At 26.4% G+C, this 12,826-nt stretch overlaps 1 pseudogene across 1 annotated transcript in view; it reads left to right on the forward strand.

Moving 5' to 3' along the window:
• The window catches only part of LOC147813916 (uncharacterized), a 20,054-nt pseudogene extending 11,475 nt beyond the window's left edge, over positions 1-8,579 (forward strand). Inside the window, exons 5-6 of the transcript XR_015432615.1 lie at positions 4,097-4,207; positions 8,387-8,579. The product of XR_015432615.1 is annotated as an uncharacterized LOC147813916 (transcript). The remainder of the gene's footprint in view (positions 1-4,096; positions 4,208-8,386) is intronic.
• Positions 8,580-12,826: the final 4,247 nt, after the last annotated feature.

The raw sequence follows: 12,826 nt of genomic DNA on the forward strand, positions 1-12,826 counted from the left end.
GTAGGGAACCAATTATCCGGAACGATCGGGACCATCGCTATTCCGGATAACTGATTTTTCCGGTTTTCTGAATCGCTACAAAAAGCCGTTTTTTTTTATTGTTAAACACAACTAAAAAAAAATTTTTGTGTGGAAATAATCTTAAAAAGAAGAAAAAACGATGGAGCAATACACTAATGATTATTTCCAAAATGATGGTAAAGGGCAATTCCACGAAATTGTCAACTTTTAAGTGAAATTTTTTTTTTATGAATTGCATATTTTAATTTTAAAAATATGTTCAAAAATAGCCAAAGTCTACATATTACTGTTAAATTTTTGATAATTTTAAGTTTTTTGAATCTGGCAGCATTCTAAAGTAATCACATGGCTGACAAGTGAATTCTTCACATTTGTGCTCAAATTGTTTTCTTGAAAAATACTTATAAAATAAAAGAAATGTATCTTTCTTTTGCAATATTTTGATAAAAATATGCATATAGTACAAAATTTAAACATTTAAAACATAGCCTTTAAGTCATTTTAAGTTTAATATATTAAATAAAAGTAACTTTTTTTTGTGTCATTCCGTCACATGTTTTAGTATATTTTTTTAAATAGCAACTGCGTTTTTGAATGAAAATGTGTATATTTTGGAATATAAAGCTGATGTGGCATAAGAATCAATGAGAAATTGTAAAATTCTATGCATTTGATTATTAACTTCCAATAATTAGCGTGACGGAATGACACATCTTCGGCGATGGAATGACAAAACGAGTCCTTGAGAAGCTTAGTTAAAAACTAGGGAATTATTTTTTTTTTCAATTAACCTAATGGCTAAAACAGCTGTTGAAAGACAGATAAAATGTTGAAAAAGACCAAGATGCCCATGATATGATGAAGAAAAAAAACAGAGAAAGAAAGGCAGAGAAGAAAGCTTCCGCGACAAAAGTTGGACTTAAAAAACTCAGAAGTGCAAACGCTGTTGTGCAGAGATTGTGTAAACAAAGAAAAAATCAAATTCTACCAATCTCTTCACATACAAATAATTTAAATTCCCTATACAAATTCCTGCAGAGTCTTGGTAAAGCCAATAAAAAAAATTTTACACTCACCATAAAAAAAATTGTACACTCACTTCCAAAATCACCAATAGAGGTAAAAAAATTAATTCAGTCTTTATTTGAGAAGTATTTAACATCGAACTCAAAAGAAACTAAGTGAGAAAAGTAATGTTGATGAGCTGTTTAATTTGGTTAAAAATTTTTACTGTCAAGATGATGTTAGTTACAAGCCCCCAAGTATGAAGGATTCAATCATAATACAAACTCTGACAGAGTAACGAAGAGTGCAGACGCAATATATATACTTATGGCCTTAAAAGAGGCTTTTCATAAAGAAGCATATATTGATGTAAAGTGCGTCTTATCTCATTTTTGTTCTTATTCTTATTTTTGTTAAGTGTATTTCATTAATACCTCACAGCACATGCACCTATAAATACCATGTAATTGTGATGTTGTTCTAAAAGGCCAAACAAGATGTTGGCTGCTCTAAAACGGCACATAATATGTAAAAGAATTTTATGATTTCATAAAGTCGAAGCAACAAATCGTTGAAGTTTTGTTTTTGTCCAGCTATTCTATTTAAGAGAGGGCAAAAGACACTTGCTACATTAGCATTGCCAGGAACAAGAGACCTGCACTAGATGCTCATGTAGTTGAGAAGCGAATCATCAAAATTGGAATGCTTTCTAATTTTAACCAAAACCAAGTGTATGATTTGAAAAGCCACTGTTTTGAAGAGGAAATGGAAAATATGATTGAGGAGTATGCGGTCGGCTCTTTAATCATTGTCCCATACTGCGAAAAAAAAGAAGGCACATTTATATGCAGTGTAAATTACTTTGATAAACAAAGATGATTTAGATGTTAAAGTATTTAAAGAACATGGGACAAAAATTGATTTATGCATAAATTTCCTGAGAACGAAGATAAGATGTGACATTGGCAAGTTAGATATAAAACCTCTTCTGAGACAGCCTAATTTTCAAATTGTTGAAATTTCAACTGATTCTTACGTAAATATTAATTCTGTTTATCTGTTACATTCTGTTTATCATTTACATATTAATAAAACTTTTTTTAAATGAAGACTTTCTTCCACTAAACTTTTTGTCATTCCGTCACGGTCATTCCGTCACAGCAAATAGATGTTAATAACTGCTAACCAACCTGAGGTTAATTTTCCAAATTCACAATTTACATTGCTTACACATTATACTAAAAGTAAAAAATAGTTCAGGAAAATAATAGTTGCAAAATTCACAGAAACTACCAGTTCTAAGCGGCATGCCGAAAGCTTGGTTGCCAAAATGTCATTCCGTCACACAAGTAAAAAGTTCATAAAATTAAAAATAAAAAAATACAAAATTCTTTTTTTTTAGTTTATGAATCACATTATACCAATAATAATGATATGCATGAGAAAAAATCATGTTTATTTTAAATTAGATGCATAGAAACTTCAATTAATTGTCATCATGCAAGTCAAAATGTCATTCCGTCACATATGGAATTGCCCTAAAGTAAACATCTTTCAAAAAAGAACGAAAAATCCTAAAATTTTATAAGGAAAAAAAAAATTTTTTTTTATAATGGTGGGAAAATTTATCGAATTTCGTTCCGGTTTTTTGGTTTTCCGGTTTTCTGATTTCCGGATAACGGGTTCTGTACTGTATATTAGAATCAACAATTGCTCATACAGTTAATAAATATAATTTAAGTGTCTTACTATATATGTTTAACTACTGTTTCGTTTAGTGTTAATGATCGGTTATTTATTTAATTTAAATTTATTTTTAAAGCACCTATATATTAAAATAAGTAAAATAATTAATATTATTATTCTCATTACTTAAACTTTATGGAATATTTTTATTTATAAGGTCACTGTGCTGTATGTTTAACGTTGCAGGTATAAGAATGTTTACAGAATAAAATTTTATAGTATAATTTTATTAATTTTTTTAGATAGCTTTTTTTTAAAAAAGACATTTTTTTTTGTTTATTTTTAACAATATTCTATTTCAGCAGTTGCTTATCTTTTATTCCTCATGAATCACCAAGCAGAAAATATTTAATCTCATACATCTCATTTTGGAGAAAGGGAAAGTGTCTCAATTGTGTCTAGAGTGTGTTTTTTAATTTCCTTCTTCCAAAATAAAATTGCAAATTTCAGCAATTTTTAAAATCTGTACTATAATAATGAAAAATTATTCAAGATGACAGGGTTTCAAATAAACAAACTATATATTATCAATCCAGTTTTTATTTCATATGGTAACCAAATATAAAAAGAAATTAATGATGATTACGATGAATTACAATTTATTTTAAAAGAATAATATTATTCAATCAATGTTACTTCACATTAATGGGAAGGTGGGAACGCTGAAAAAAGCAAAAATTATCATTCATTAACTCATTCTTATTAAAAAATTATCCTTCTTTAACAACCATTTGGTGACCACTGTTCTAATTTATTCTGGGAATCTAAACTCTTCTTCATTTACAAAAATTTTGTGTTACTTTCAAAAAATCTCTAATGAAACATTAATCTTTTTACAAAATTTTCTATTTTAAGTGCATATGTTTTTTTTTACTTTTAAATCCTTTTTTACTGAAAGGTTTAATTATGAAATGTACTTTTATAACTATGGTGCATCTCATTCAACTGTATTTATAACTTAACAGCTAATAAATACTTGATTGTTTCTTAAATTTTTTTAAAAAATTTTGCAGTGTTTTTTTTATTACCAAATAAAGTTGTAAGCTATAAGAAACTAAATTTAGTCTTGATGAAACATTCTGTAATGTTAGATTTCATGAGAAAACTTAACTTTGACTCAATTTTCAGCATTCTATTTTATTTTTAACGTTGGCTCCTTGTAAATTGCTTTCTTGTTTACTCCTGCAGGTCAATGGAACCTAATGATAAATCTCCACTTTTGTATTTATTTTTTTAACTTATTACGAGCTGGAAAAAATTTATTGCTGTTATTTTTTTTCTCTATTTGCTTTATTTGGTAAGTGATTACATTTTTTCCTCCTAGGCCTATTACTGTAGCAATGCTAGAAAGATAATTGGTGTTGAAATAAACCAAGATTTATGTAAATTACAGCAACACATCATTGAAAAATATTGTGTGAATGGCAAAATAGAGGTAGGTTGACACTTATAATATTAGTACTTTTACAAGATACTAACATAATTTTAAAATATAAATTTAACATTTTAGCTCACACCTTTTTTTTTTTTTTTTCTACAGATGATTATCTGTACTAATTCATGGCAATGCATATTTAACTTCAAAATTAAAGTGAAAACTGAAAATGATCATTGCCAGTGCGCATAGTTGTCAAAGCTACACACTAATAGGATTAGTTATACCACAACCAAATGAAAATTATTGATATATTTTTGTGGAGCAGATTAGGTTTACAAAATATCAAGCTTAATATTATTCTTAATCCATATTTTTTTATTATATAAAGCAAAACCTCTCAGAAGCAACAAGTCTCAAAATCTCAGTAAAATTATCCTTAATGGAGGATTTTGGTTGTCAGAGGTTACTGCCATTAACTTTGAAATGATTTCTTAGGAACGTGATGTTTTTCAAACAGTTTTAATTTTACTCAGTGTAATTTTCTTAGTGCAAGAGTGCGTCCCGCAGTGGACTGATCGTTAAGACACGGTTCCCAGCAGATCACCGAAGTCAAGCATCACTGACTACGATAGTGTGATGAGCGCTAAAAGGGGGAGGGAAACTGATTCGAAAATAAAGTCTTATCAAGCAAAAATTCAAGAAAATAATTCCATGTTTATTAAAACTTCTTTAAAGAATATTTTGTTTGCTGAAAATAATAAAAAAAATTTATAGATTAAAAAGGGAAATTTAATTATCAAAAATAATATCAAAATGTGTTAATCTTTAAAATAACTGAAGTATAATTTGGATAAGAGCGCATAAGTTTCTAAGATTGTGATTAGAGAATATTGGTCAAAGCTTTTCTAATTAAATATTTTATTGTTTTTCAGGCTTCGAAAAAACCCAACCCGTCTGGGTTTTATTGAAAAAACCCGGGGGAAATTGGGTTTTTTCATTTTGTGGTCATAAACTTTAAGTTTTACTGTATAAATATTTTTATTTATTAAAAAGTGTTGTATAAGCTTAAAAATAGAAATAAATCTGAAAAGTTATTTTAATTTTATTATATGTATTTTATATTAAGTTTAAATAACGCGTTATTACTAATACATATTTGAATTTTCTTTACTGTTAAATACATAACGTTTCACAATTTTTAACCCAAGCATTATAAAATATAAATACAGTAATATAAAAGGAACAAGTTTATTAATTTTTTCGTTTTCACGTGCATATATTTACTAAACATATATATATCTTAATCAGTAAATATTTATAATCAGTAAAAACTAAAATTTCATTTGACTTTAATAAAAAACTGAAATAAATACTCAATGGTCTTCCATGTTTTTATAATAAAATTAATAGAAAGTGAAATTAAAATTACATATAATTGAATAAAATTATATACAGTTTCAGCAAATCCTTTTCTTAAAATTTTATTTTTGTGTCTCGTAAGAAATGATAAATCCATATTTTTGTGTTGATTTTTTAATTTTCACAAATTATGTCTAAATTTTTCACAAAAGGGGTACCTTTCAGAAAAACCTAGACAGACCAGGTATATATATATAAACATGGTATATATAAATATATATAACCAGGGTTGCAAAAACCCCGGGTTTTTGTAGAAAAACCCAACCCAGGTGGGTTTTATTGGGCTTTTCTGGGTTGTACATGTTTTTATGGGGTTTTTTTTTTCAAAAGAGAGGGCAAGTATAAGTGCTTTATTTTAATATTAATAAGGAAGTTTAATTTTATAAATTGACTTCATATAAATAATTGATACAAATAAATTGATGTGAAAGTCTGAAAAAAGTTTCTTCTGACATCACGATGCAAAATTTTATATGTAGTCACATACATCACACATTTGAAACATATTTTAACACAGAATTTCTTTTTATTTATATTTTAATCATAAAAAATATTTGAGGAAATTTTTTTTATTTGCATAGAAAGCGAATCAATGGCCATACAGTCAAATCTAGCCAGCAAGGTGACTCTCCAGTCTCCAACACAATTAGCTTCTTCACTAAAGGTTAATTTTTTTTAGGCTAAACTACATATATATTTCAATAGAATAGCTCTTTAATATAACAGAGAATAAAAAAAGAAATCAATCTTAGAAAAACCCACTTTAGGGTGGGTTGGTTTTTTGCAACCCTGTATATGGGTCATTCTCACAAAAACAGTCATTTTCATGTCCCCAGTATATTTTATCTTTGTTTTACAGCTTACGAAAAAAAAAATTCAGGGAAAGTGTCCTTCAGAATGCAAGCTAACAGAAGAATAAAAATAAAATTATCAATTTTTATTTTTTATTTATTTTAGGTAATTAAAATATACCAATATGTCATTCCCTCACTTGTCCCCACTGCTGATTTAAAAAAAGAAAAAAATTGTTTCTGAAATAAAAAATTTTTTTTTTACAAATTCGTGTTTTTTATTTCAGAATACTGAAATATAGAATTCAGAAAATCAATTTTAAATTTAATTTCTGATAAAAATATTAACACAGCACTATTTTAAACTTTGTCCCCAGTGTTTCGCGTCATTCCCTCACAACAATGTTCTTATCACCTGCAATCTTCTTAGAATAAAAATATTTTAATAAAAACTTCAGAAGTTAACAACTGGCATCATAGAACAAAATTGCAGTATGTTTCCATCTTCAACTTAAAGAAGCTTTGCTGTGGAATAAATTTGAATGAATCAAACCAGGTAAAAATTTTTACGTTTGTCATTCCCTCATGTCATTTTTTAGAGTAAAATAAAATACAACTTCATCGAGAAAGTGGATAATTATATGTTGCTTTCTTGTATGAATATAATTGTATGTGATTGACTTCAGAAATTAATTAGGCCTAACTGTTATTTTTAAATTTCATTGAATTCGTCATTCCCTCACTAGTGTATAAAGTGAGGGAATGATTCAAGATGAGTATATTATTAAATTTTTTTTTGTTCAATCGTGTCAGACAATTTTATTTCCCAAACCTGTAAAAACTATTAAATATATAAGACTAAATTATAATAAATATTAGATATACTTAGTATGTTATCATTTTCAAACTTTAGGTAGATGTAACTTAGATAAAAACATGTATTAAAATAAAATATTATTCCCTCACTATTAGTGTCATTCCCTCACTTTTTAAATAGTGAAAATAATTAATTTACTTATTAATTAGTTTAAAAAATAAATTAATTTATTAAATCAATTAATTTATTTATTAAATTAATTAATTATTATAAATTAATTGATCATAAATTAATTATTTAAAAAATTAATTAATTTAAATATTAAGTATAATTTATAGGATATATACCTTCTTTATAATGCCATTACATATTTCTATTAATATAAAAAGTTTCAGAGCTTTTTATTCACTTTACTTTTTTGGGATTTTATGAACTGATAAATGACAGTTTTCGTGAGAATGACCCATATAACACAACAGGTCTATGTGTGATTTTTATTAAATAAGATTATAACTTAGCTGTAATTCATTCTAAAATTAATGTGTAGAAATTAATTTTGTAATGTCTAATCTTATATTGATATCTATTTACAATATATATCAAGTAGAAATTTTATATTTTGATGTGATAATTTGTTACTGTTTTATCTTATTCTCAATGCCTTCTCGTAAATGATTAGAATTTATTTAGAAAATGAGTGCACTTGTTTATTTATACCACTATCAGTAATTTAATGAATAAATGTCAGACAGTTCTTTCATTGTGTTGCAATTCCACCAACATAGGTGTATAATTTGCTCTACTCAGCCTTTTAGCTTTTAAATAAGTAAATAAATTATGACATCAGACTATTTTATTTTGTTGTCACTGCACAGAGCAATTGCAAGATGAGAATAAATTTAGGAGCCTTGAGTAACATTTTGTATTTTCAATATTTTTTCCTACTTATTTTTCATGAAAAATTTGTATGTTATAATATTTACAAAAATGTATTTAGTTTATGTATTAGTAAATGTATATAGTTTTCACAATTACTTAATAAAAGTGTGCCGTAACAACAAAAAAAAAAGATTGAGAATCATTGCTCAAAGCCCTTATTCAATTTAGTTCTCTAAGTTTCGTTATATACTCATTAATAAATTGTGTTTTGTTAGTCTTTCAGTTTTTATTTTTTAAATGTTATAATGTTACTCAATGTTTTGCTTCCAGCTACAGTTCTCGAACGCTTTGAGGCCAAGAGCTTGCAGAAAAATTTAGGAAGGTCTGCTACAACCACTGATTGGGAAGGACGAAAACCTAAGATAATTGACATGACCAATTCTTTGGACTTGGACACCTAAGAATGTGCCAATTTGTTTTACTAAATTTTAAAATGTTTATTCAAATAAAATATTCATAGCTACTTTTTGTTTTATTCCTTTGCATTCACACCTTCTATATTCATATCAGAAGGGTGAATTTTATTAAGTCTATAAAATTATAATATATTTTGAGTTTTTAGTGCTATTGTGCAATATATTAAATTACTAATTTTCAGTGACTGAATCCTGTCTGAAGATCAAATGTACATTGCAAATGCTAAAAAATAAGAAAACTAATTTACATACATGTAAAATTTGGATATTTTTAAACAAGCAAATTGTCTTTGATTTTGATTTATAAATCATAGTTTAGCTGAAAATAATTATCATGCCTTAAATTAATATTCACTTCTTACATTCCACCTACAGTGCTCACACTTATTCCTATTCACCTATTTTACACTTACTTAATTTTTAAGCTTATTACTGCTCAAATCCTAATTATATATATATATATATATATTTTTTTTGGAAACTGATTAAAAATATTTTTGGGTGCTTTTTTTTTTTTTTTTTTTTGAAAAATCTGGCTACACACCTTGAACTTTGAAAGTATGACTTAAATACTGATATTTTATTCTAAGGCAATATTAAAAACAATATGAAATCTTTGCTCACTAGTTTGCAGAATGCTCATTGTCTAGCATGCAAGGAAATGATTAATTTTCTGTTAAATAGGCATAGACTGAGCAGAGCATGTAGCTCTTTTCAAGATATCCTGGACAAATTTTGCGCAATATAAATTGAAGGATTTTTTTTTTTACTCATTATAGATTAAATTTATTGAATCTGCAACTGTACAGCCTGGAGTGCAATTAGCGAAATAAAATCTGAAGTGCAAAAAAACATAAAATAATTAACAGACATGTAAATTTGTGCGGAATATTTTTTATAAAATCTTTTACAACGTTCAATTGCAAATTGGTGAATTTTTCCACAAATTTTATAATTAACAACAAAAAAAAATAGTTACATGTATTTATAAAAGCTATTGTAGATGCGAAACGAAACTCAACTAATTGTTAGTTTAACCAAAAATTACAATATTTACTAAGACACAGAGTATTTTTTTTTTTTTTTTTGAAAGTGCACGATTACTTTTGTGGGATTAAGTTTTTGTTACTTTTTGATGATTGATTTCTTAAAAATAAACTTTTCCTTAGTTTTTAAAATATTCCATACAGTTTTGTTAAGATTAGAATATGTTTTTTATTATTAAATATCCATTCTGAATTATTCTTTTAATTAATGGATAGTCTTATTTCATTGAAAGTCATAAGTGTACCAACACTTTTGTGAGTCACTGTAATTACATTTCAATAGAAAGCTATGCTGTATTTTATATAACCAGTGATTTTTATAAAATTCATTGATCATATTTTCTTTAAACCAATATCTCAAGTCAAAATTTTAAATAATGTTGTTTGGAATTAGCATTATTATTTTAAGAGATTCAGTATACAAAAATAAATGTCACAAATGTAAAATAGTCTAATTTTTTTGTTCTATACTCTATAAAAGAAATTAGATGAAATTCCTTAAATTTTATACTTTTTTGATTTTATGTGAAATTAAAACATTTAAAGAATTCAAATCTAAACAAACAGTTTTTTAGTTTAGCATAGTTAATTGTTTTTGTTTTAACAACTAGAATCTTGTACAGCGCACAACTAAAACAATACGCTTCATTTTCCTTCTTCCGACTAAACACATATAAATATGAAAAAATTTATTTTATGTTTATACATCATTTAATATTTTTCCTACATATTCCTTAGTCCTTGTCAGCTTTTTAGGGTAAAAGGAAGGATAGTTTTGGAAATATCTCTGGAATGCAAGCCAATCCAATATTTACCTACTAAACAGTAAAATTAAATATTAATATATAGTTAGTTCTAAAAAAACCTTTTTTTTAAAATTAAAATATGTTATAAAAGATTAAAATGAAATAGAAAAAAATTAGCATTAATGCAACAATTGTAACAATTTGTCAACAAACATTGCTGTTAGCGATTGTAAAAAAATGTGTGATTGGTTGGTTTGCTGAGAAAAAATAATTTCCAGATTTCTTTGAATGGTAGTACAAAAGCTTTCACAAAAAGAGCTCAATATAAAATCTATTATTATTACATTATAACCAACTAATTTTTGAGAAATTTATTAAGTTAAAAATTCAAAAAACATTTTGACTCATTTTTTCAAAGTAGAAAAAAATTACCCCCAAAGCATTTCCATCTAAAAAATGTGGGTATAATGGATGAAATAATTTAAATTAAGAAAATTTGAAATAATTTAAATTAGTGAAATTAAAAAAATATCTAAGAAAAAATTTCCAGCCTTTCTTTAAAATTCCCTGATTTTTCCAGGTTTTTATACAAATTTCCCTGATTTTTCCAGTATAAAAAAATTCCTTGATAATTCCAGGTGTGGTAGATACGGCTGTTCCCAATACAAGGCTAAAAAACTATTGTTTGATATGTTTCCACATTTGCTTCAATATCAATGTCAAGAATGATAAAAACGGTTGTTCCCAAAACAAGGCTAAAAAATTTTTTGTTTGATATGTTTCCACATGTGTTTCATAAAAAAAAATGAGATCCTTATTCAAGACAACTAGGCATTTTTTAAAAATTTTTTACTATAGAAACACAGCGCCAACGATCACCAAAAACTTTAGTATAAATTGACTTATATTCCCAACTCAAGTTCATTAGAGACCGGCTCGACTAAACAGAACAGAACAAAATTTTGGTTTATTATTTGCTACGATGGAAAAGTTACACATCAAATGGGCAACTAATTTGGATTACATTGTTACCATTAATTGGATGAGTCATGATAATAAGTGGATACCTCGTTCAATTTTTTTTGCAGCAACGTATAAGGATAAAGAAGACAAAATGCTTGTGATTGACACAGAGTCATTAACTTAGTTCAGTTATTCTGATGTTTTAAAAAATCTTGATTTTGATCAATCAATTTATAAAGAAATTAATTGTCCATCAGTTAAAGTTTACCGGGTTGCTGCATGTGATGCCAATACAGTTTTGTAAAATGGAGGTAGACACACGAGAATACGTGATTGTAACAAAAAATTTTAAATGTTTTGAATACTATTAAATTGTGAACTGAGAGGAGACTGAACTAACTAAATTCTTTTGATCACTTCTTTAAATTTCGTTTACCTAATCAGACACACCTAATCAGTTTCCTTTGTATACAATGTTTTGGGAAGATAATCTTGCTGCAATATCCTTAATTCTTACAGTCACAACAAAATGATTCCTCTTAAAGAATCAGGTAAATGATTTTTTGATATTATCAATTACATTTTAAAAACTGATATGTTTACATGATTTAATAACTTATCCCTTAAAAAGAAAAATTTAAAAAAGATCTTTCCATTTTTTTCTGAAGAGATAAATTTTTATTATCAGAAAATGATTGGCGCAGTGATATGAGTGTTGTTCAAATGTGTCAGCAAATTGAATGTTAATATATACATTATCTTTCATACCTCAATTTTCTAAATTTATTAATGATTTGTTTCAAGCATTCCTTAAAATAGTTGTACCTTAATATTTGGAGAACTGTACTGAACATGCTTATAAAACTTCAGCATACAATTTTGCATGCCAATAATTTATTGTCCAATCATTCAAAATGAAATAAAGATTAGAGCTTTAAAAAATATTACTGATATCAGAGAAGATACAAAAAAATATAAATAAAATTAAAAAGAAATTATCACAAAAATTTAATTTTAAGCAATATTTTCTATAATAAAACTCCTTAATATTTGGTGCTGATTTTGATTTAAAAATTATTCCAAAACTGTAATCTTTTTTATAAATAATATTTTGAATGAAAAAGAAATATCAGCCTTTAAAAATAATTTCCTATTGAAAACCTTTTTAAAACCTATCATTTAATGACCTCTCAGAAAAACACAATGTTCTGCACATACAGCCAGGGCTGATTGTGCTCCGGAGAAAATCCAGATTTTTGGCTAAAAGTGATCTGGAAGTTTCCGGAGATCGAAGATCCAAGCGTTTCAAAAATCATTGATCACAGAAGTTTCCAGAAATAAAATTTCAAAGGTAGAACTTAAAAACACAGTTTATTTTATTTGCTTGTAAAGGAGAGCCAGAGAGATACTTTATAAGCTTACATTCATGATTAGTATTCATTTTTTATCAGTAAATAGTTGTTATAATCATAAACTCAAGAAAGAAAGACATATTTGTAAATTTTAATTACTTCTCCAGGTCATCATAGGTATGTGTTA

The sequence above is a fragment of the Parasteatoda tepidariorum genome, chromosome 3, assembly GCF_982258835.1.
Source record: "Parasteatoda tepidariorum strain Cologne lab strain chromosome 3, Ptep-v5.0, whole genome shotgun sequence".
NCBI classification, from domain to species: domain Eukaryota; kingdom Metazoa; phylum Arthropoda; class Arachnida; order Araneae; family Theridiidae; genus Parasteatoda; species Parasteatoda tepidariorum.